This window comes from Dipodomys spectabilis, unplaced genomic scaffold (genome assembly GCF_019054845.1).
Source record: "Dipodomys spectabilis isolate Male_0828 unplaced genomic scaffold, ASM1905484v1 ptg000577l, whole genome shotgun sequence".
NCBI lineage: Eukaryota > Metazoa > Chordata > Mammalia > Rodentia > Heteromyidae > Dipodomys > Dipodomys spectabilis.
The window spans coordinates 347,247-373,824 of NW_024871254.1; the positions used below are offsets into that span (position 1 = coordinate 347,247).

Below are 26,578 nucleotides of genomic sequence, written 5' to 3' on the forward strand. Positions count from 1 at the left end.
CCTGAATGCTGGAATGACTTAGTACTACAATGCTTGTTCCTTCTGTGCCATAAGTAAAAAATAAAAATATTAAATGTAATAAGCCCAGAGACTAAAATCAAAGCCATATTTACTGCCAAAGAAACCGAAGCAAGCAGAGAGAAACGTATATTCACCGTGGTTTAAATTTGCAAGCAAATAATAGCAGAAGAAAACAGATTGTGCCTCTCTACCTCAAGAATACCATGAGCTGGGGCCTCCTTCCAAAAGCCCTGAAGAAATCCAGGCAAGATTTCATAAATGATTCCTATTCTAACAACACTGCTGGACCTGAAAGAGGAAACTGTTTATTTGTATCTTCATCCACTGCCTCTGCGGAAGAGTCATTAAGTGATGCAGAGTAGCTACAAACAAAGTACCTGGAAAGAATGGATCAAGGGAACTACAAAACTCTGTCCCCCACAATCTGAATGCAGGTGTGAGAGACATAAACCAGGTGGCTAAAAGGCTTCTTTGTTTGAACCTGTCAGTAAGAGGACCTGATTAATCTCATGCCCCATCCCTAAACTCCCTTTTAACTATGTCAAGACATCTCCTCACATCAGGAAGTCTACAATGACATGGCTATGTGCTAAGCTCAGTTAATGTGGTCCTAGGTTTAAACACTTCAGGTTGAAAGTGGATAATTGGTGGTAGTGATTTTAAAAGCTCACACAGGTGCCTTTGAAAAGAGGTCAAAAGTCAAGTGCATCTCTCCCGAGAGCACTGGCAAGTCCTTCCTAAGGAGATCAAAATTCTTTTCCATAAACCCCCAGGGTCTTGTAAGAACTGTTATTAATTTAGTTCTGTATGTTCCAAATAAGGGAAAACGATACCACATGTGTTATAACCAGTAACCTGGGTATATTTGTTCCAGAGAGGTAAGATGGTAGATAGATTTTCACCTGGCACTTCTGGATTACTAATGAAGTAATCTACTTTCTAGCAGGCCCAAACCAGGGAGTTCAGGTCAGGGTAATGAACCTTGAAAACAGTGGAAAGCCTGAGGGAAAAACAGTATAAACATAGGAATGTGCTGTCACATACCGTTGCATTGGTAAAGGCAATGCTGTGGAGTTTTTACTGTAGCACACCAAAAGAGTCATTGCTGCATATCTTTAGATGTTCAGAAATGTGTTGCAAAGCATTTTGCCACCTTTTTTAATCATGTAAATTATAAAATACCATCATTGTAGAATGCTTTAAGTGTTTTGTTAAATCCCAAACACTAAAACTGGGAGTGAAGGAAGGGGAGACATTGTCTACAAAGAAATGTATTCATTGCCTGATTTATGAAAATGTAATCCTTCTGTACATCACCTTTATAATAACAATTAAAAAAATCCCAACCACTCCAACCACCGAGTGCTCTATTTCAAGTATCATTTGGGAAGGATTGTTTTAGTCCACCTTGGAGGTCCTTGGCTGCTTGTCTTTACTTTTTATTTGCTCCATTTTGTTATTTTTATTCAACGGAGTTACTATTATTTTATACTTAAACGTGTTATTTAAATGGACATACAAAATTTGGAAACTAGTTTTTACATTATCCAATTAAAAAATAGTTGGTTTTGTATTTTGTATCCACATGGAAAGTAAAATTTAGCATACATTCATTAGGAGGCATCTCACAAAACCACAAGATAATTGTTGGCAAAGAGATAAAAAAATTGAAACCCTTGGGAACTGCTTGTTGGAATGTGAAAAATGATGCATCCACTTCAGAAAACATTGTTGGGGTTTCTCAATATTAAAGTAAAATTACCATAGGATACAATGCTTCCATCTCTGGGAATCTGCTCAAAAGAATAATGAAATGCATGAACATTGTACAGTAACAAGGGAGGAATAAGGAAAAGTAATAGAAGGAGTGAATTTGATCAGAGCATACTATGCATATGTATGGGGATATCCCAATAGAACCCCTCTGTACAATTAATATATGCTCATATAAATAAATAAAAAGAACTGAAGCTGGATACCAGTGGCTCATACCTGTACTCTGAGCCACTCAGGAGGCTGAGATCTGAGGATCCCCCACACACACAGGGGGGCATGAAGTCTGTGAGACTTATCTCCAATAAACTACCAAAAAGCTGGAAGTGGAACTGTGGCTCAAGCAGTAGAGTGCTAGCTTGAACAAACAAAAGCTAAAAAAGCAGCACCCAGACCTTAAGTTCAAGACCCAGGATCTACCAAAAAAAAAAGCCAAACAAATAGTACACTCACATGCAGGGCAACCTTACCAACAACAGCTAAAAGGTAGAAGCAAGGGAATTACATAAGAATAAAGGTTTAACATGCAATCCATAATTTACAGTTCATAATAATCTGTAATTCATAATAATAAAACACTATAGACATTATTAATGATAAGTATTGTAGTATTATTATAGAAGAATAGAATTCTGACATAAGTATTGAAGCATTATTACAGAAGAATAGAATTCTAACATTCACGAGAACATGGATGAACTTAGAATGTATTAAGTGAAATGAAATCCCCAAATAAGGTATCATTGTATGTACACACCTGGACTGGTAGTGTTTACAGAGAAGAAAATATAGCAGTGTTTTCTAGAAGCCACAGGAAGGGAGGATGGGGAGACAATGATTTGTGGGTACAGGTTCCCTTGGAGATAAAAACTCTAAAGATGGGTGGCAGTGATATTCACAATACAAATGGACTTAATTACACCGATGATAGCCTTGGAAATGACCAAAATGGTCAATTTTCCATTGTGTGTATTTGACTACAATGCATTTTGAATTAAAAGCATTTCATATACACAATGGTGCTCTGGCTTAGGTACATTTGCTTGACTGACTACACTTAAAATGTGTTTTTTTTTAAGATCTCAAAGAATCCATTGGCTTGAGTAAAGAGCTAAACACAAGGGTGTAGCTGACATTCTGCAACTGGTACACAAATTCTTGGGTCCACACTCTATTTATAATTAGGAAAAAATGTCTGTCACTAAAATTTTTAATGAAAATCACAGGTTCATCTTAGTAATTTTGTCACAAAATCATGGTTTCACTTAAGAAGAGGGAAAAGCTTTCTGAAATAACACTTTAATCCCAATTTAATGTTAAGCACACATGGTCATAACATGTAGCAAAACAAAGTTAAGAGCAAAAAAAATTCATATGACAATGGATTAACTGGTATTGCACTGAACGTGTGAATTGTAATGAGGAAAGAAATGCCAAGACTTGTTCGGAGCTCAGCTTCCAATTGGAACTTGTAATACAAAGGAAATGGCTCTCAGATCTAACATTTCCACAAGTCCAAAACCTTCCAAGCTCAAATCCCAGGAACACGAGTCTATTTATTCTCCTTAAAGTGTTAACAGAGAACAGTTCAATTAGCAGCATGTAATTTTTCTTAGGCAACCTCAAAATCCCTTAACTTGTTAATAATAGTTTAAAGATTCAGTGGTGTTTAAAGTCTGGGAAATAATTCAATCACTACCGAAAAGGAGATTATCCTTGGAGAGCTCACTAAAGAATTTGGTTAACCAAGGAGCTATAAACCCATGTTCTCATTACTCCTTCCATCTTTCACTGTTGATAGTTCACAGCAGTTCACTTGATCATCTGTAATTAGCAACATCTTCTGGTAGAACTTCACCAACAGGGAGAAAGTTACAGAACCCAATCCTCTCCACTTATATCTTTTCTAGCCAATATTTTTCACAAACTATCAGTAATAAATAGTCATGATAATACTAGCAATAGTAATATTAATATTAATAACCAATAAAATTGGATGGTTGTTTCATATCTGCTCTTAATCAGTCATATAGTTGAGAAGTAAAATGCACACACAAAAGGTAGACACAACCCTGATAAAATTAAAGAGGCTGAAGTTTGAGGTGCTAAAAGTTTGGGGAATACTATTCATTATCATTAATAACATCATTGGGTCAAAAATTTCTCATCGAAATGGTAACAAATATCTTTTCCTTGTTTTGACATTGACTGCATAAACATTGAGCTGATTTTGAACTTCGTGAAATCAGAGACTGTATCTCCCATGTCTGCAACGAAATCCACAAGGCTGGTTAGGTATACACGTTAGGTATTCAGTGAAAATATATGTTGAAATGAAGGAAGGAAGACTTGAGTAGATAGAAAAAATAGAAACAGGCAACATGACTAATAGTTATTGGCACTTACATTGAAGATTAGTTGACAGTTTGTGTGTGGTTTATTTCTGGACTCTTAATTCTGTTTGCTCTATTGGCCCATGTGCCTGTTTTTTTAATGTCAGCACCATCCTGGGATTGCTGTTTTGATCACTGTAACCCAGTAAATTGTACTTTGAGATCAGATAATATGGTGCTCCACTTTTGTCCACTTTCAAAACTGCTTTAGTTATTTAGAATTATTTTAAAATTCTATATGAATTTTAAGATTTTTTTCTATTTCTATGGAGAACATCACTGGACTTTTGATAGAGATTGAATTAAATGTGTAGATGATTTGGGGTTAATAAGGATATTTAAATGATATTAATTCCTTCCTGAATGTGGGGTAGCTTTTCACTCTTCCCTTCAGTTTCTTTCCTCAGTTCATCTCCTCGATTAAAATTACTCCCAAGCATCTTATTCTTTCTGATGTTAATACAAATGGGGCTGTTTCATTCATTTCTTTTCCTAGTAGAGTGGTATAACTATATAGAAACACAACTAATTTTTTTAAGTATAATTTCCACTTTATTTGTTTTTGTTTTCCCTAGAAAACAGCTTTTCTGAAGTCTGGAAGTATCCAGCTCCTTACACTGGGTTTGGTGGAGGTCGTGGAGCAGCACCAACAGGTCTAAATCAGGGTGGGGGTGTTTGGCCTTTCCAGGCTTCACGAGATTGATTCCTGACCACCTTGCTGTGAATGGCACAACTCACGCAGTAATGGAGCGTTGCAGTGCTTGGGAAGCACATAAGCATCGAAGACACTCACTTCGGAAATGTCTCTGATGGCTGCGGCCTCTACTATGTTCTGAATAACAAACTTCTTAATGGCCTTGTGTTTGGGCACGAATGGGGTGCAGTTTGTGCAGCGAATAGGCTGCACATGACTCTGGCCCTTGTTCCTTCTTTTTCTAAAATTTTTATTTATTTTTTATTGTGAAAATACTGTACAGAGGGGTGACAATTACATGGGCAAGATAATGAGTACATTTCTTTTCAAGCATTGTAGCCTCCTCCTTTGTTTCCCCTTCCCATCCCTTCCCCTCCTCCCTTCGCCCCCTCCCACCCGATCCTCCCCCCACCACCAAAGTTGTAAAGTTCGTTTTCGACATGACAAATTGTACATCTCATTGTTGCAATGGGTCCACCTGTATCCTTATTTAAACGACTTGTTTTTCCCCTTCCCCTCCACAAATTATATCGACATCAAATACAGTGAAAGCAGGGTTATACTGTGGGGGAGGGACATACAAAGCAACAAAGAAATACTCTTATAAATGTGTTAGAAACAATCGCATGAAAGAAAAAAAACATTTGAATACATATCTCAGGGTTCATTTCCCTAACATCAACTTATCTGACCTTTTCTGCTTGACTCAGACATATACTAGATATTGCAAATAAGGGAAACCATGGGACCTGTGTTTCTTTGGGCCTGGCTTACTTCACTTCCTTGTTCCTTCTTTTATTCCTCATCTTGGAAGTGAGGGCCAGAGAAACACAACTAATTTTTTATATTATTTTATGCCCTGAAATTTTCTACTTTTATTGGTGGGGATAGTGTATTTAGTGGTTTCCAAATGATGTCTTCTGCAAATGAGATCATTTTGCTTCCTCTTTTCTGATTTGGACTGCATTTTTTTCATTTCTTTTTCCTCCTTAATTGCTCTGGCTAGGATTTCTGGCCCCATGTTGAATAGGAGTTACAGGAGGAGGCATCTGAGTCTTCCGGATCGTAATGAAAAAGCTTCCCTCTTTTTGCCTGCTGGTGTTAGTGCTAGAATTGTCACATGTGACCCTTATTATGTCTCCGTATGATCCTTTAATACTTGATTTGTTGAGGCTTTTTTTTTTTTACAGTGAAAGTGTATTTAATCTTGTCATAGATTTTTTGTGTCTATTGAGAAGATCAAGTGGTTTCTATTTGCTCATTTATGTCAGTTTACCTCTATCGGTCAGTCCTTGTATCACACAGGCATATGTCTTACTGACTCCTACTAGTGCAGTGCCTCACACCTGTAATCCTAGCTACTCAGGAGGTAGAGATGGGGAGGACTGTGATCGGCGGCCAGCCTGAGCAAAATGTTCCATTGACCCACATCCCAACAGAAAAAAACTAAGTGTGGCATATGTGCCTATCATACCAGCACAAAACAACCAGCACAAAAGGGTTGGGAGCATAGTACAGGTAGAAGAGTGCCTACCTAGCAAGCACGAAGTCCTGAGATCAAACCCCAGTATGGGTTAAAAAGAATATAGGATTTAATCATGAGCTATTTAGCTAGCAGCATGTACTAATTGATTTAATATTGTACCGACTTCATATGTAACTCAAAAGGGAAACAAAACTTCTGAGGTTACAAGTTATCCATAATATGTACTAATCATCAAAACTAATAAGTACAGACATATAATTTCAAAGAATCTTGACAGCAGACAGTAGTAAAACACGATTCTAAATCTGTAGCCTCACTTGAATTACTGAGAAAGCAGGCAATTTTAGGAAAACAATAGTGAATCTATCTGCAAGCCTTCTTCGAAGCCTGAAAATAGAATATTTGTTCATGGTACAAAAAGAAAGCTGTACCTAGAGAGAAACAGCCAGGTTTCCTCCGAGTCATTCCCTGATCTTCATTGTGACACTCATCAAAGACAAGTCAGAGAGGCCCGAGAAGCTGGTGTGGCATTGGCGGCTGTTTGATGATGAAGACAAGAACTTTCTGTCTTCTTTTACCTTTACCTTCTTCCCTCTTCCTCTCCTTTATCTGGCCATCTCTGGTGATAATTGCACTCTTTTTCATTCATTTTCTTTAGTGGTCAAATCTCTAATGGTGGGTCCCAGAATCATAAAATGTTAACAGGTGATTCAAACACATGAATCAGGATTAACACCCTTCTGCGAATAGTGGAAGATGAACAACAACAACAACAACAAACGTGTTATGCTAAGGAGCAAACTCAGAGCTTTATGCACACTGCACATACATTCTCCTATGACCTACATCCTCAGCCCTGAGCTTTTGAGACAAACAGTTACTATGTAACTTAGATTGTCCTTGAACTCTATATTTAGGCTAAATCAGCTGGCCTCTAACTCATAATCCTCCTGTCTAGTGACTCCCTAGTGTTGGAATTACAGGAATGCATCCCTGTGTCTGGCTGCACAACTCATTTAGTTACACTTCAGAGTGACATAAGTTTCTGTTAAAAAAAATATATCCCAGTGTCCTGACTTGGGGCGGGGGTGGGGGGAGGCTTAGACTCAACCCTTGAGGAGCTGGATGTGAAATGTTTGCCACTAAGTAGCTCCCTAGTGGCAAATATTACTTTATGTAAGCGCCATCTAAATAAGATGGCTGTGTCTCAATTCATGTCAGCTACTACCGCACAGAATATGAGTCAATGTTGCTTCCTATTCTAATTTCTCAAGAGAAGTCAGGAGAGTGATATCTTGACTCTTCAATGACAATTCAAAACAGTTTATAAAGTTGTAAAGCAAAACAAAACAAAGCACGTCTGCTAAGTGGACAGTGAACTTTGCTAAGTATAACCCAAAGCCAGCCTCCTGAGCAATCTGTCTACAAGGCAAGGAGCATGTGATTGCAGGAGCCTGAGCTTCCTGCCAGGGTGACTGTCCTTTCCTAAGGAGCCAAAATGAACACGTTAGATGCTAAGCACATGACACACAACAAAAGTAAACACTTCACCACACGGTCAATTATCCCTTCAGAATATTACCTCATACTACCATTTAAAAAAGGAAACAAATACTTCTTTAATGCTGAGTCCCTAAAATTCTACTCTGAGTTGTATGATCTATACAACTTGGAGGCGGGGGGGGGGGGGGATTGGGAGGCAAGGGAAAGGGAAGAAAATGAGGGAGGGGTAACAAGTTAGTCAAGAAATGTAATTACTACCTTACTTATATAACTGTAACCTCGCTGTACATCACCTTGACAATAAAATTAAAATTAAAAAAACAAAGTAAGACAGTCTACAACATACTTTTTCAGTTTCCAATGGTGTAATATTGCATATAATTGCACATGTATACTAAAATAGCATGGGTTGAACAATTAAACCCCATCCTCATTCCTGTCTGTGCTGTAGCATCATGGATAGGTTGCCTAGCTTCTCAACCTGTAATAAATAATAAACTTGAAATAATAATACGCAAGAGTGCTTAGTAAATTAAATTAGATAATCTAGTGTCAAGTACCTTGATGTTAAGTGTCAAGTGTTTAGCACAATTGATGTTACATTAGCATTTAGCATCTTGTTCGTGAAAACAATTATGAATAACAAATAATTACATATGAATTTACATTATATAAAACAGCGACACAATTTATGAATGATTCTGGGATTATTAGCTTTTCCTATCTTTACTTTCTTAAAGTTAACTGAAGTTCAATCATGTTCAAACTATGGTGTTTCCACAGTGTAGAAATCTAAAGATTAGCATAAGTCATTTCATTGATGAATGCTCACTTACCTTTCATCCAACAATCATTGAAGGTATTCTCCTATATCTATATACTAGGCACAGTTTTGGACAATAAGGAAGGACACATCTCTGAAGAGGATAAAAGTTATTCTAGTTCCCATGGGGCTTAAGTGATAATCAGGCTAGTTAAGCAACAAATAAGAAAAAGCAGTAATCAGGACTACGAAAAACGCAACGGGTTCATGTGATTGGGTGGCAACTTATTCATCAGCCATAATCCAAGAAAGCCTTTCTAAGAAAGTCATGTGACCTTTCAGTGAAGAAAAGAGTCAGCCATGCTAAGGTCTGAGGAAGAGTGCTCCCCACAATGACACCAGGACAGGCACCTCTGGGAAACATCTTGAGAGCTCATGGGTAGAAGTAGAATGGACAAAGGGCAAGGTGGTGGGAGGTAAAGGAGGAGAAATGAGCAAAATCACATCTCACAGAGGGTCCCAGGCCACAGTTAAGAAACACAGATCTCACTGCCTGGGGAAAAGTAAGCATTAAAAAGGCATAGAAAATATATGCTGTACAAACCGAGTGCTGAGCCTAGAGAGAGACTCAACAGTTTCTGGAGAAGGATTTATGGATCTGGGCCTTAGAGGATCAGCAGGATTAAATCTGTAAGCAGGCAGGAGACCAGGGAAAACCATGCAACAAAGACTACTTAATAGTATAGTTGGTGTGGGCACCTGGAGAAATGTCAAGGAAAATTAAGTCCAAAAGGTAAAAACCTAACTGAAAAAGAATGGCTAGTGCCAGATTGAGGAGCAAAGTCTATTCACAGGCCATGGACAGAGACTTTTTTTTGGTTGATTATAGGACCTGGTTACAGAGTTTCTTGCTCAAGGCCAGCGCTCTATCACTTTGAGCCATGGCGCCACTTCCAGTTTTCTGTGGTTTATTGGAGACAAGAGTCTCACAGACTTTCCTGCCCAGTCTGACTTCAAATCGTGATCCTCAGATCTCAGCTTCCTGAGTAGCTAGGATTACAGGTGTGAGCCAAAGACACCCAGATATTCATTTTTTACATTTTTCATCTCTTTTTATTTCTCTCATAGTGATGTATACATTTGAGACTGGCTAGACTGTGGGCTGTGGACTGGCTAGACACCAAGAATGACTGTGAGCAGTATCTTAAAGCTCTATTCTTATTACTTGGCCATTTCGAGTCTCTCCTCATACATTTATATATTCTAAATCCTATACTGATGATCAATAGGAAAGCAATCCGACAAAGCAATGCAAAAGTGCTAAAGCACATTACTTTGGCCCAGCATTTAGTCCTTTAGCAATACTCAACCTAAACAAACATTCACACACAAAAGTGTCTGTGAGCTAGGCATTCCTGTTCTAGGGTAAGGCTGCTCCACAGTATTTGCCTCTCTGCCTCTCCCTTCTAGTATTCCCATGGCTGAAAGCCTCATTTCTGACTGGATGATACTTGTAGCAGATAGGTTAATATTTTCAATTTGATCTTGCCCCGCAAGGAGCAAGGCAGGGGTGACTCATCACTGCTTAACTTCACATTAGACCACCTTCATGATACCAGGCTTCATAGCCTACAGACTTGCCTTGCTTTGTCCTGCTGGGCCCAACTAGTTCTATGGTTTTTCACCTTTCTGTGTATTTGGATCCACCGGCTTGGAAGTGATCACACATTTATTTTATTAGAAATACTGTATTTGAATGGCAATTGATACCACCTTTATAAAACATGACAAAGTTCCAGGACGCCAAGCTTTTCTCAGCAGCATTTTTAATAACAGCCTTCCTGTCCTGGATTCCAATGGAAAGAGCAAAACGTACAAGGCCTTGGAGGAAATGCAACATTACCCAGTGGTGTAGACAACCCCAAAGTAAACCATCTTATAGCAAAGTTTGGTAGCTATTTAACACGGCCGACGGGCAAGCCATTTTCCTAACTCAATATAGCCCACAAATCCTTATCATAGTTCCTCCCATAAAGAAATTTTTGTGGAGGGGAGAGCAAACATATTCTAGTCACATTTGAAACTTCGGTGTTCAGTAGCGATGCTCACATTTGTTTAATTAACACTGAGCTGATTAGGTAAGGCAGCCATCAGTTTTACTCCATTCATGACTGCTACTGCTTACCACACAACTTTTGAATCATGATTCCATTCATGGGATATTTTCCACTTGGAAACACTATCTTTTTTCTGACTTTTCTCCATTCTGTTATTGGAAAAGTGTCAAGATTTCTTAATCCCAGCTTTTAGAGCAACTAAAACACATAAATTACTCATTCACAAATTACATTGATAAAGGGAACATTCCATCATTCACTATTGGCAGCAGTGCCCTGGTCAGTTCTTCCCAAGCCATGTTGATAATGCTTGATTCTTAGGACCAGTAAAATCTTTAAATAAACTCTTTTTTTTACCCTTTGGAATCTAGTCTTTTATGTGTAAGAAGTAGAAATAGAACACATTGACAACCAAATCTTTTTTTCTTTCTCCTCTTTCTTTTCCTTAGAACACTTTTCTTTAAGACTCAAAATCCAGACTAAAGTATGATGGTGTTAAATTGCTTTTGCAGAGGTAACCACGTGTGAAAGAAACTTTATAGTAACAAATGATCAGTTGCTCTGTGTGTGTGTGTGTGTGTGTGTGTGTGTGTGATTATTGCTGGGGCTTGAACTCAGGACATGGTGCTGTCCGTTGGCTTTTTGACTGTAGGGTGACACACTACTATGTGGGTCGCAACTCTACTTTCAGTTTTTGGTAACTTTGAAGCTCAATTTTCAGATCTCAGCCTCCTGAGAAGTTTAGGATGACAAGCATGGATCACCAATTCCCAGTTCAGTTGCATTGTTTTAATCAGCTCATCAGTACTTCTGAGCAACTTGCTAAAGTGTTCTATTACATTTCCCACACAAGGACTGATCCCTAAGACATTCAGGAAGGGAATTGAATCTTTCAGATGCTCAGCTTTTACAGTTTAGTGCTTCATTGTAAAATCTGGGGTGAGATCATGCAATTTCAGAATAATTTTTTTCAGAATTTCAGATTTGAGAATAATAGCTGTTATTCAGGTTCTCTTTTCTGGTGTCTTTGAACTATATTTTGATCCTTTTGTTCAGAAGTGAATCATTCATCTGATTAGATAGAAAAATAAGCTTTTTCTAAATTCATCTTATGAAGCAACAGATTCAGAGAGTTAAAGCTACTTTTCTTTTCCCATGATGGGCCAATATTTCCAATCTTTATAGTTACTAAACAATAATAATGGGAACAATTCACATCAGTGATGAAACTACCACGCTGTCTCTTTTGTGTTGGAGATAGGAGTGGCAAATGCCCAGTGTGTTAATGTAAGTCTTAAAACTAATGGTAACCCATCCCATGCCAGCTACCTCGTAATACCTCATATGTCTAGGTGATCAGTTTCACTTGGGAAGAAGTGAATTGTACTACTTATTTCCTATGGAAGACACTCATCTTGCTAAAGAAAGAAGTTTCTCTTACAGATCAATGGTGGCAACTACTTAATATTTCATCAGTTTTAGATAAGACCTAGTAAAGTACTGGACCAAATAAGCCATCTCTCTGGTATGGTGCACATAAGTGTAGACATGGTGGTACTGTGTCTTTCATGTACCCAGAAGAAGCACAGTGAAGAAAGAACTCAGGCCAATGGCTAGGCTTGTTTACATCCCACACGGTGATAAATCATGTCACCACAAACTTCTCTAAGCCAAGCAGAAGGAGACGTATTTCTCCTGACATCAGTCCGTATTAGTAATTCAAACTGGCTTCACTGCTATTAAAGTAAAAGCTTAGTTTTCCATTGAAATCAAACTCCTAAATTTTGAGTAAGTACAACCAGTACAGAATCAGAGAGAATCAGATAGACCGAGAGAGAATCAGAGAGGCAGAGAGAGAGACAAAGAGGACACACAGAGAGGCAAAAACAAAGGCATAATCAGGGACATGTCTACCTCTAAATCCTAAATAGAGTACAAGTTGCTTTCTTTGCAGGAAGTTACAATCTCCCTAGAGAAGACAGCTTTTTACTTCATGTTTTTACAATGGATCGAATGATGAAGTCAAATAAAAACATGGCTCTCTTCCTTTCTACCATGAGCAAACTTTTACAAACTTTGATGGCTTGGGTGTTATCCTTCAAAGAACTCATATCCTAAAAGACCTCAATTCTTCCTTATCAAACTTTATAAAGGAACTTTTTCTCCCTTAGGGCTTTTTTTCCTGAATCATTTTCAGTTTATTTTTCTTTTCACAACTTTAAGGCCTGGTAACACATACAGATTTAGAAGAAGAAAAATGAAAAGTCAAAAGGATTTAGGATCCCTCATGAGCATACCCCAAAATGATCTGCTTTTAGTGAGTATAGATAGAGATATCAGGCAAACAAACTCAGTAAAATGAGTTAAAAATATATCTTAGAAGGGAAGAAATCGATGGGAAATGAAGGGGTAACATTGTCCCAAAGAGAAATGTATACATTGCCTAAGTTATGATATTGTAATCCCTCTGTATATACCTTAGAATAACAATAAAATTTTTCAAAAGAAAAAGGAAAAATAAGCATCTCTTTTGAAGTTACTTCCCACACTCTTTCTGTCCAGGAAGCTGAATGAAATGATGAGGAGTTTTGTATGGTTGGGACTTTCCTGGGTCTTTTTGCTGTTTACCTTCCCAGCACACACAAGAAAATCCAGTTTCTGGAAAGAGATATGACAGGGTTTTCCAAAAGCTACATCTAAAGATGCCTGTGCTATAGAACTTAGTCCCAACTTGGAATTTCATGAGCGTACATGCAAATCCAAAACACCCGAGATCCACCAGGACGGGGTATTTACTTGACTTAATGAGGTCAGTAGATTAATTTCTCCTCTTTTCCAGGCCTAAAGGCTGCTGAATCAGCCTGGATGCTAAGAACTTTCAGAAAATAAGAAATCCTTCCAGGTCACATCCTTTGCCTAGAGCATGGTTTTATGCTGTTGGACAAATAAACTTTTACTGTGGTGTAGGAGAGCAAGCCACACTTAAAATGAATTAACTTCAAGGAAATAAATTCAACATGTACTTTAATAATGAAGGCCATGTTTCTCTCTTACTGTATTAAAAAAATGAATCATCTATTAAAGAACTTGAAAGGAAAGTTACACAGAAAAGAAGTGCAATGTAACTGCAATGAGCTGTTGGCCATGCCATTTTCACCCTAAGTCTCACACATCATCCCATTTTATTGAAACCAACACCCTTTACTTTATATCTTTGATTTCTGGAAACTGAATAATAAACAAGATTTGTTTCTAAAACAAGGACATAGCCAGGGACCAGTGGCTTAAAACTTCAATCTAGCTACTCAGGAAGTTAAGACCCAGAGGGTCATGGTGGTTTAAGCCCAGGCCAATAAAAGTCTGCAAGACTCTATCTCCAATTAACCAGCAAAAAGCTGAGCTGGCAGCATGGCTCAACTGGTATTGTGTCAGCTGTCAGCAAATGGGAATCCCTGAGTTCAAACCGCATTACCGGAAAAATGAAGAGGAAAAGGAAGAAGGAGGAAAGGAAGAAGAAGAGGAAGAAGAAAAGAAGAAGGAAGAGGAGGAAGAAGAGAAGGAGGAGGGGGAGGAAGAGAAGAGAAAATAAGACTATTGCCTTTTATGTTGGCACTATCCATGCATCAACCCATTGTTACTTTCCTCCTGTGATTCTCCTTTTGTGAACTTTATCTTTCAACCCAGTCATGCTTTCACTTTCCCTAACTCCATCTCTTATCTGCTCATTCCACAAATAATTAGCCTACTAAAAAACAAAATAGGTTTTAACATATGCCTATCTTTTTCTGCTTACAAATTTTATAGTACTTTCAGGCTGGGAAGGTGGCTCAGTGGTAGAGTGCTTGCCTTGCATGCCTGAGGCCCTGGGTTTAATCCCTCAGCACCACATAAGCAGAAAAAAGCCAGAAGTGGTGCTGTGGCTCAAGTGGTAGAGTGCTAGCCTTGTGCAGAAGAGCTGAGGGACAGCGCCCAGGCCCAGAGTTCAGCCCCCACGACCGACAAAAAAACTACTACTATTCAGCCTGAGATATTTCAAGGAATTCAGAGGAAGAAAAAAAAAAAAATTGTATACAGAAAGATAAAAAGAGATAAGAGAGTAAATTCTCAAGAAAAATTAACAATTATATTCATATAATCACAATCACAGAAGGTCATGCTTTTATAACAATAGATTTCTAAGATGCTTCAGCTACTGTGCCAAAATACTTTATGTACATGTGTGAAACTAGAAGGGTGAAGCTGGTTGAGATTGGTTTTGGAAGGGATTGGGATGAGCAAGAGTGTCCAAGGGAAATGAGTCTGATCAAGGTATATGGAGGGCTGGGAAGGTGGCTCAGTGGTAGAGCGCTTGCCTTGCATGCATGAGGCCCTGGGTTTGATTCCTCAGCACCACATTAGCAAAAAGAAAAAAAAAGCCGGAAGTGGCGCTGTGGCTCAAGTGGTAAAGTGCTAGCCTTGAGCTGAAAATCTGAGGGACAGTGCCCAAGCCCAGAGTTCAGGCCCCATGACCGGACCCAAAAAAAAAGGTATACTGAATGGATAGGTGGGCATGTCAGAAGGAAACCTCCTTGTACAACTAATTGATGCTAATAAAAATGTGGTTAAAATTAATTAAAGCAAGTTGAATACATGAAAAAATCTTCCCCCATACACTAATGGATTTTAAATTGTCCATAACTTTTTTAGACACTGAGAGCAAACTTCTAAAACCCATGTTGAAAGATGATTCTGATTGATTTCCTAAGTCTTTAGTAAAGAGAGGTAAAAAAAAAAAAAAGTTAGCTATCAGTTCCCACCAACAAACATTGTGACACTAATACAAGTGACCATTTTTTTTTGTCTTTCCCTACAGCCATTCAAGAATATGACTTGTGGCTACATAACTTTTTTACATGTTTTGGTGCAATTTTGGTTGTGGAGAAAAGAATGACAAGTGAGCAGCTTATGGGCATCATGACATTTTGTATTCATACTCTGAATGCATAGTTTCAGAAGCCGGAGGCCACTCAGTCCACTCCAGAGAGACCCACAATGCCCTAGGCTAATGGTCCATGCAGTGGCTATCAAGCGAATCAGTGTAATTCAACACAGATTCCCTCTTGTTCTCTCCCCTCTTAGAATAACAAAACCACATTGTCCTTTCACTTACTCCATTTTACTTTCTTTCGCTTATATTTATCCTAATGCTATTCTTAGAGACTTACGGAATCATCTTATACAGTATGGCCCCTGATGTTTAGCTATCTTACCCAAGCTATACATTTTGTAGTTAATCCAATCATCTCAGCCTCTTGATTTATCAACTTTGACCATACTTTAGCTTGTCTGTGTCTCTCTGAAAATATGGTTTCTAATATTGATTATAATACTTCAAATATAGGTCAGCCACAACAAAATAAAATAGTATTATCATCTTATTCTCTCTCTCTTTCTCTCTCTCTTTCACACACACATATACACACAGACACACTAGTGCTGGCTTTCATGCCATTCTGTTCACACATATAATATAGCTAGAACTGCCAGTCTTCAATATCACCTATGTTAAGAATCCAGTGCTATATCCTTTGAAAGAACCCAGAAACTCTCTTCATAATATCCAAATGTCCACTTAGCCCTTATTTTTTATATAATCAAATTGACTAATCTTATAGGACCAATATGAAACATTAATATCTTTAAATATCTTGTGGGCTTTCATATTTTCCTTATTCTATAATTAGTGTTTTTATAGTAGTGTTCTTTCTGCTATTGGTGGCAATAGACGTGTTTTTACCTATGTTTTATCTAAAATAACTTTGTATGAACTTAGCCAAATCATAGAACTTCATATCTTTGTGAATCACACTCCAAGTTCTAACCAAAAAATTCAAAATGGAAATACACTGTATTTTAAATTGATGACCTACTACTATAGGCCCAGGTTAATTGGACCAAATGTATTTTTCACTAACACTTGTGTTCTGATTAGAATCATGTTATCATCTTTATTCCTTTCCCTTTCTATCCAAAACTATTTAGTGTTTAGCTTATCCAATGTCTGTATTTACACAAACTCTTATAGATAAGCACAATTTTGCAAATGCTATTTCAGGATTCCTTCCTCTAGTGTGAAGACAGGTGGAAGGTTCTAGAAGTAGCTAAGCTCTCCCAAGCTCACCACCAGCTTCTATGAATGATATCTCAAATCTATTACTTTCCTCGGTGTCATTGCCACTACTGTAGTACAGGACTTCAGCATCTCTCAGAATTAGACTCCATTCTACATGTATTCTGTTTTTAGTACAGTCCTCCTCCAGCGCTCCTACCCACTGTAGTCAAGGTGATCTCTCCCAACACAAATCCAGCTGTGCCAGGCTTGTACTTAGAATCTGTCACAGCCTGTTTGTTGCCTTCATTCTCCATCGTATCTTGTCTCATGGCTCTCCACACCTTTGCTTCCCTTATGCCACCAGTCCAAATCTTTAGGTCTGACCAAGAAACTTTTTCTAAATGGTTTTGGAAACACATCTTATTTTGAATTAGTGGTCTACTGCTATAATTAACTAGGACATCCTTATTCACACTGACATTTGTGCTCTGATGCAAACCACCATATTCTCACAATCTTAGCAGCCTGTGACTGGGCAACCTCCTGACTCAATTCCACTGCTAGACTTTTCCTGTACTTGTCCTGTACTCCAGGAAGGAAGGTGTTATCCGTAAGTCCTCCAACGTGGTAGCTGGATTTAGCACATTTTCCCAGTGTTTTGTCTGAGTTTCTTCCAGTCAACTGTTCCCATCTCTAAAGCATAAACTTGGAGGGAAGTGCTAGAGTATTCTGTGGAACCCCAGCGCTCAGACCACACACCCACACACAGAGAACATGAAGTAAATGTTTGCTGAATGCATAATATCCCAGATCCAGGAGAGACTCCAAGACACCCAGTTAAAGGAGCTAGGAACTTTATTACAGCCACCCAAGGCCCACTTCTTACTACCAGGAAAGTAGGAGAATGGCCCTGAGCTCAGGGTAGGATGGGTTTTTATAGGGGTAGGTTACATAGAGTTACATAGACAAGCCATGCAAGGCAGGTTTGGCACATTTTCATTGGTTATGGTCAAGGACCTTTCAATTCATTTGTTCTTTATGGTAAATACCATACATAATAATTTGCCGTAGGCCACCCACGGTGGGACCACAGTGGTGATGTCACCTGTGGGCCTAAGGCCTTGCTACTGAGGCAAGCCAGCAAGGTTACAGAAGCAACACGTAGCAAAAGCATAGCCTTGAGTCACAGGAGCATAGGCAAAACAGAATCTTGACTTGGTCAGCATGACCAATACTATCAATGCTATTGACACTATTACAGAAATGATCTTTATTATACGCTTCTGACTAACACTGCAGCTCAGTGCAGCTGGTGATGAGCCTCAAGGTCATCAGGAGCCTTCTGCAAAGCTGCCAGCTTGGTAAACTTGAGTGAGGGACAGATGTTCTTTTGCTTTTTAGCAAGGATGGAAAAGAGGCAAAGGCTGACTACTGGTCACCCTTTGTCTGAGGTTTTTCTTTACCAAGAGGTTTTGCCCTTTATCAATAATTTTGTTCTGATTTCTGATTTCACATTTTATTTCTCATGGATATCCTCCTTTTCCAAGGGAAACGAGGTTCAGGGGAGAGAGTAAAGTTCCAACAGCAGGAGGGACTGAGGCCAGACAATAGGAGGAACTTTCTGCCAGTGAATAGCAACTCAGATATTACAGAAGGGAAGGAGAAATTCCAACAAAATAAGAGACAGCAGAAAATGAGGCAGGAGAATTCCTGCCATACTAGTTATTATAAATTGTTTGGAAGCTCTACATCAGAATTTCTAGTATTGTTTTAGGAGAATTATGTTTTAACACATTCCCCTTATTAATTTTCAAATGTGATTCTGACTATAATAAAATTATCATATATCAAAATTGAAAATAAAAGAAATGAAAAGGCAGTCCTTTGCCAAATTTTAGGCAAACTTATACCTCCATGTTTGTGAGATAAGGGAGATACACTAACTGAATTGTCAAATTCAAAAATATTTGAACTTTATGGGAAGGGAGGGGAAGGGATGGGAAGGGGAAACAAAGGAGGAGGCCACAATGCTTGATAAGAAATGTACTCATTATCTTGCCCATGTAATTGTAACCCCTCTGTACAGTATGTTCACAATAAAAAATATTTGAATTTTTGTGCTATTAATAATTCCTACTAACAAATGGTAACCCCAAATGCAGCCATACTGACTATCGGAAGGAAGGAGGGAAGGAAGGAAGGAAGGAAAGGAGGGAGGGAAGGAGGAAGGAAGGGAATAAGAGAGGGAAGGAGGGAAAGAAAAAAGAGAGGGAAGGAAGGAGGAGAGAAAGAAGGAAGGAAGGAAGGAAAGGAGGGAGGAAGGAAGGGAATAAGAGAGGGAAGGAGGGAAAGGAAAGAGAGGGAAGGAAGGAGGAGAGAAAGAAAGAAAAGAAGGAAGAAAGGAAGGAAGGAAGGAAAAGGCAATCTACATTTGAGTCCACATTTTGAAGTGTAGTGATATTATTTCAGCATTCAGGGTTGGAGAGAAAGAAGAACACAAAGAAAAAAACACCCACTCTATTTCGTGTGCTATAAACTGGTCCAAATGATAGCCTGCAAGAGTAGTCAAAGCTCTTTATCACTGTTGGGGAAAAAAAAGTTTCTTTTCTTCTTCCCTTCAGGAGAGATGGTATTTAGCATCAGATTAAAAAGGGACGCTCCCCCTTTCAACGTCTACCAGGGCCGCACTCCTCACCCAGAGGTAAGATAATGGGCTCTTAAGGAAGAAGTCAAGTACCCACTGCCTTTTGAAACTGCCTGACGAGAATTAACGGCCTTTGCCATCCTCTTTTAAACAACACTGGCTGGGTTTCTATAAGCACCTCGTTTATCTTCAGGCTCTTTCATCTATTATCTGGCAGTAAGCATGTTCGTAGCTCATCAGCTGGATCGCCTTTGACAGAGAAGTCTTATGACGAGTCGCTCACAGCCTAATGTCAGCTCCGTGAGTATCTCTGGAATTGAGGTGATGGGAAAAGGGTAACCTTCTGTGGCTCCTAACAGCATTTGCTGAACAACAAAAATAGAACCTTAAATCATTCTCCCTTCGGGAAAGCAGGTCCTCTTGGCTAATATTAGACTGCATTGCAGATGGCTTTGTCTTTAGATCAAAAGCCACTTGAAGCCACCTCTGTCTGCCTTTGTGCTCATATGTGGTCGCTGATATGAACCGTGGGCTTTCCAGTGGTACAGATGAAAGTTACTGGGCAAACGGTTTTTACATGGCCTCTGGCAAGTCCATTCTCAGGTATTTTTGTCACTGCCAAGGGAAAAACAAATCACCATCCACTATCTTTATTTTGTGACCATCTAGCCTCTAGGGGTTTATATTGGTTACTTCTTGTCTGCCTGAAGAAGCAGGAATAAGTTTTGTGATAAAAAACAAAAATTAATTCTTTTTGAACAAGTCTAGCTTAGTTTCTCCATTATCTGACAATAGCAAAGATTCCTGTTTGCATAACTTACGAGGTTTATGTTTCAAAGAAAGTGGAAAGCTGGCTGTCAATAGTCATAAATATTTTGAGTAACTGCAGTAGACTTTAGAGAAATCTTAACGCCTTGGCAGGCTGCGTTTATACTTCTGTGGACAGAACAGGAGCTCTTGAGCATTAGCATTATTACCACATTGGCAAAGAGGTGCCTGTTGCTTTACATCCCTCATTAACCAAGCAGCAAGGCCTCGACGGGCTCAACTAATGAGTAAATCAATTCATTAGGATGTGTTTAGTTCTACCTAATCACCTGATGATTACCCAGAATCATAAAAACAGAACATTTTGGTCTTGAAGGTAAAGCTATACTATAAATAATGGCTATCAATTGCTCAATGCCTAGTCAACACTTCCGCTTCAATCCCGAGTAGTTACTTCAGGAAGCTGGAAGAAACCAGTATGGACATCTTCCCCAAGGAACGCTAATTTAAGGGTAATTGTTACCCTGTGGATAAGCTTGTTTCTAGCTTCAGACCTCTGGGCAACCTAAAAGCTACTGATTTGGAAGCTGGGATTAAATAAGATTGTGTGTGTGTGTGTGTGTGTGTGTGTGTGTGAGAGAGAGAGAGAGAGAGAGAGAGAGAGGTGTTTTCATTTATGCCATTTTGTAGATCACTTAAAAACTATAAAATATCCTGATTTTCATGAGTAGCCAGATGACAGCTAATGGGAGCTCTTTGCTTAACTGGCACTTTTGTTCTGAGATGTGGGAAGATAACACAGCAAGACTGACTTCCTCATGGAGCAGATGATCCACCAAGAACTATTTGTGACGCCTTTCAAGGTTAAAATGTTCATAAAGCTACATGTTTGCCTCTAAGAGCTATTAAGGGTAAAAATCAAGAGCTTCTGCAAAAGTATTCACACCAGCCATGATTCTTTAGCTGTGCTCCCTAAAGAAAGAAATAAAATAGCTCCTTGAAATACTGTGATTTGCAAGGTGGGGCTTTGGGGGTTATTTCCCTAGACTCTACGACAAAACCAATCTATCAGAATCTATAGTCACTCTCCCCTGTAACTCCTCCCTGTCCCCCATGGACACACGACAGAAACTTCCTCAAAATACCAACAGACCAGCTCATGTCGGTCTGTGGGACTGACATGAGCTCAGCCTTCATCTTTCCATCCCCACCTGCCTTAAAAGAGCTTCCACCAGGAACATTCTTTCACCTCCACATCTGTACCTGAGGTAATTCCAAAGGTCTAACGATCCTATCTTTCCACAAGAGTATCTACCATACTTGGAAGCAGGCTCATAGTATCTTCCCTTGCTCCTACTTTTCTCTCTTCCTCAAAAATACTCCTAGCATGTCCCCCTCATGTGTCTTACCCAACTCTGTCAATGGTGTCACTCAGTCACCTAGATTAAGGGTTGGAGATCAAGGTAGATTCCTTCCTCTTCCTCCCCTCCTCCCTTTCCTCCTTCCCACCTCCTCTCCTCCTCCTCCCCTTCTCCTCCTCCTTCCTTCTCCTCCTCCTCCTCCTCTTCCTCCTCCTCCTTCTTCTCCTCCTTCTTATTTCTCCAAAGCGGTCATTTCACCAATCCAATTCAAGATTCATGAAAATATCTGTTCAATCTAACCTTCCTCTTCACTCCTACTTCTACCATGCTATGACGGCATCTACCACTCCCTGCAGGTGGATGACAATAGCATCCAGGTAATCTCCTTTACGCTAAGCTATTCTGGGCTCCAGAACCTTGCCTAGATGCATGTTAAAATGTGCTTGTAAAAGCATGAAGACCTCTCTCAGAACAGGTCACACTGCTTCCCTTGTACAGGGAATCATCTCCATATAACATCTACCCATTTGTTCTGCTTCAAAGGGAAAATTTCTGTCTTCTACCAAATCTATGACTGTTTGAAAACAACTCCCTTACATCTGCTTAATATTCTTCCTTCTACCTAACTGCAGCCAATTCTCTTCAGATGACTTTTTTCAGAACCCCTGTCACAGCCCCACTGAACATGCACAGTGCTCTTGGGCTGAATATGATCATTTTACCTTTCCCACTTTCAAATCTCTCCATGCTTAGCCAAAGTCATGGATAATACCAAGATTTCTGATAAATAATAACATAAGACTTTTGTCTGTAGTGTGAGACAGCACTTACATTTTTTTATTATCTGTAAATAGCTGTACAAAGGGATTTCAGTTCAACAAATCAGTTTAGAAGTACAACATATCTTTTTATTCACTTGTTTTTGTGTATTTCAAGTAGCTGTTCACGGGGGTTTCAATCCGGCTAGTCAGATTATGAGTACAATGTATCTTGATCAATGTCACCCTTTCCACCATCGCCCCCCATATTTCCTCATCTGTCCCCTCAAGTTACATGGTTCCATTTTATCATTTACATTTAATAAATATTTGGCGATTTACTAACCTCCATTAGTTATGAGTGGTTGTGTGTGAGTGGTTACTTGGGGAAAACAATTCTAAACTCTTTGTATATTCTGTCTTTAGTGGAAGAGCGACAGAGCTTGCTTTAAAAGGCATTATACCTTTTTCAGAAAGTTTATTTTAAGAAAATAAACTAGCTACCATAAGAGTTAAGGGTCTCTAAACACACTTAGCAGAAAACAGACACTCTACCTTTATTCCCCAGCAACCCTCAAGCCACTGACCTCCCTTGATCTCTGAGATGACAGTTTGCCAAGTTCCATGAAGATAGCATTCACAAATGACCCCATTAGATTTCCTAAAGACCTTAATTGCTCAATTCCTTTCACCCAGGTTTCTGAGGTTCAAGGAATGCCAGCCTTCAGTTACTCTCTTCTATTGGATCTAGCTATTGTTACCTTAATCCTTTCTGAAGCCCTAAGAATGCAAAGAACTGAAGCAGACTTTGATTCTCCTACTGAATTACAAGATACTTTATATACTTCTGTCACACAGTCTTTCTCGGGTATTTACCGTTCAACAAGGACATTCACTTTCATGTCTAAACATAGGAGAGATGCATCACTGCAGTAAATGTAATCTTAAAGACTCCAAAGCTGATTCTCTTCAAAGGACCATGTGAAATACCTTTAAAAAATCACCACTCCCTGCTGCTCTAACCCCATCCTTCAATCTTATCTGGATGAAAGCCATTGGCTGAGGGCTATTTATTCTGCATCAGCATTGGAAAAATTACCTGGGTTTTTCCTTGCAAATCGAATCAACATATTTTTGAGTAGTTAAATATATTGAAGCAAGTTTATGAAGAACAAAATAATTTCATGTAAACTTTAGCCTTTGTGGATTCTTGTCTTTCTTGGTTTCTTTCAAGAGGAGGTATGCACGTGCGCGCACACGCATGTGTATGTGTGTGTGTGTGTGTGTGTGTGTGTGTGTGTGTTGATCCTGGAGCTTGAACTCAGAACCTGGGTTCTGTCTCTGAACTTCTATACTAAATGCTACTACTCTACCACTTAACTCGCACATTAACTCCAATTCCTACTTTTAATTTTGGTGGTGAGTTTGTATAGTGTATATTTTTGTATATTTGTATCGTGTATATTGTATATTTTTGGTGGAAGAGCAACAGAGCGCTTATCAGAGATGAGTATCTCTGACTTTCCTGCCAGGGTTGGCTTCGAACCACAGTCCTCCGATCTAAGCCTCCTCAGTAGCTAGGCTTGTACATATGGGCCTCCAGCACTCAGCTCTACTTTGGTTTGTGATGGCCTTAAAGGTAAGTATCATAGCTGCATACGCAAATATACTTGCCCGAAACTAAAACATGTAGAACAAGGTGGATAGTATGGTGAAGGGGACACCAAAAAAAAAAAAAAAAAAAAAATAGATGAATCAGGTAATTTAAAAAAACAGAGGCTCGGTTATGCTTACGTCATGCCAGACTCACAAAGCTTTAGTTTCCTTGTTTACAATTCTTAACAGTCTTATTATATTGAAAACTTTTTCATGAAGTTTCTCAGGTCCCTGAAACTACAGGGCCATGTAGGATATCTGTTGGTACTAGTGCCTCCTTTACTACCAATGCAATCGATTTCCAGTGGCAAATGAAAGAACACAAAGGGCCCATGGGGTTTGTTTTATACTCTCACCTCACACCACTACCTCCCACAGCATACATGTACACAAGCACACACTCCATCCAAGTGCTCACAGGGTAGAGCTTTAGCATTCCTCCTCTGAAGGAAAAACAGGGTAAATGGTGGAAGTTTTACTTACAGGGCAGATTCAGAGGCGAATCATCACTCTACCTAGCCACACTAAGGGCTTTCAACACTTCTAAGAGATTGTGACGTCATTAGATAATAATAAATATACAGCTATATTACTCAAAGATCTGTGAACTTGAATCACTGCTTTAGTAAAAACAAAAAAAAAAAAGGCTTGGAGTTTGTGGGTTATGGCTTAGTGGTTACAATCTATACACAAGGCCCTGAGTTTGAGCCCTTGATATTAAACAAACCAAAAATTTAAGTGAGTTGAGGACTATTTGGAGTGGTGAACATGTGGAAGGGATCAAAAGGACAACAGAGAGTTGGGAACTGAATATGAGCAAAGTACAATATACACATGTATGAAAATAGCATTAATGAGACCCACAATTTTGTACCATAAGATACTGAGGGCTTCTCTGCTTCAGATTTTATTTATATTATTTATCATAACTGCTGAAAAATAATAAGTAGGTACAGCAGGAATATTTTAGAGTTCTTTTTTTTGTTTTCATGCTGATATGTGAATTAATCATTACCATTTCTTCTATATAAAAATACATATGGTAAATCTTACATTCATTGCTCCTGTGAGTGAGACAAGATTCTATTTTCTCTCTCTCCTTGATCAACAAATTCTCAATATTTTTTAAAGCACAGTGATTGAAACCATAGTCTAACACCTTCTGAGAACATATCATGAGAACATCATGGAGAGGAGAGGAGAGACAGGTAAAATTAGGTAAATAAAACTAAAGTAGTATCTGCTGAGGAACAGACCAATTCTAATATCTTATGATGAAGATAGCACATTGCTCAATTACCCTGTCCAATGTCTTTCTGCATATCTGTTTTATCATAATAAAAATGTCCAAAATATATCATAGCAAGCTGACAATTTATCTCATCTTCCTCTGTCTTAAATTCAAACACAAGACTCCAATCAGGCAGCCAGAGAGAGGGGAAAGGACTCTAACAGAAGCAAATTGGGCCAACCTCTCTCATCTCCTTGTAGCTACTTGCTACAAGGAGATTTAGCCTAGGACTCTACTTTTCATGGTAACCTGCAAACCTTTTCTCTTAGTGCTAGAGGATATGAACCTCCTGATTCCTCAGCTTTTAACCTTAGAGTAAGAATTCCAACTGTTTTTTCCCAGTCCTCTACCTACTTCCCCAATACCTTTCCTACTTTCTGAGATCAGCAAGACCTGCCACATCTCTGGAAGGCAGCCAACTTCAATCCCTTGGCTACAACCAGTCAGTTGAAAGCAGTCCGTGCAGGTGTTTCTCTCTGACCCCATCCGCAGTCCTATTCGGGACTCATCCTCTCCCTAAATTCTAATGCACCTTGCCTGGCACCTTCTCTTAAGGCCTAAGTTCACCCCCAACTTCTAGTCCACAATGTGGGCCCTACTACTGTGTGTGGTAACTGCCAGCTAGAGGAGTATGTACTTCTCCAATCCAAACTGACAGGAAAGCAGTCAGAGTGCACAGGCGATCTCACCTGTACCACAAAAGACACCCAAAATCTCCTCAGCACCCACCGCCACCTGCATGGCAGCCTATTTGCTGCTGATGTGGATAATCAGAATCAATGTCAGCATAAGTGTGGCAGATGTCTGTCCACAGATGAGACACAAAAATTCAAGTTCCTTCCTGTGAGTGAGTCATAAAGGGAGTAGGAAAAAAAACCCAGGAAGAAATAAAAGAAAGGAAAATGTAAAGGAAGAGAGGGAGGCGAGAAGAAGGGAGGGAGAGAGGGAAGGAGGGAGGAGAAAAGAAGGGAGGAGGGAGAGGAAAAGAGGTTCTACCACTTCCTCTTTATCTACAAATAGAATAATATGTATTTTAAAGAGCTATTGTGAGACTTACATGGATTCATACATGCTAGATGTAGGCCATAGAAAGCAAATAGTAGATATTATATCAATCTCCCTCCTTCCCTTTTCTTCCGGGATTATAACAAAGATTAGTGTGAGCTTCAAGAAAAAGTAGAAAGTGGGAGATAAAGAGGGATGGGGTAACAATGATTAAAAACAAATGTACTTATTGCCTTAACTATGTAACTGTAATC

At 39.1% G+C, this 26,578-nt stretch overlaps 1 long non-coding RNA gene across 1 annotated transcript; it reads left to right on the top strand.

The window, feature by feature from the left end:
• The first annotated feature begins 4,754 nt into the window (after positions 1 to 4,754).
• On the top strand, positions 4,755 to 24,458 carry LOC122100481. Its single transcript, XR_006146169.1, has 3 exons — positions 4,755 to 4,938; positions 11,664 to 11,667; positions 24,449 to 24,458. It is a non-coding gene; the product is annotated as an uncharacterized LOC122100481 (long non-coding RNA).
• Positions 24,459 to 26,578: the final 2,120 nt, after the last annotated feature.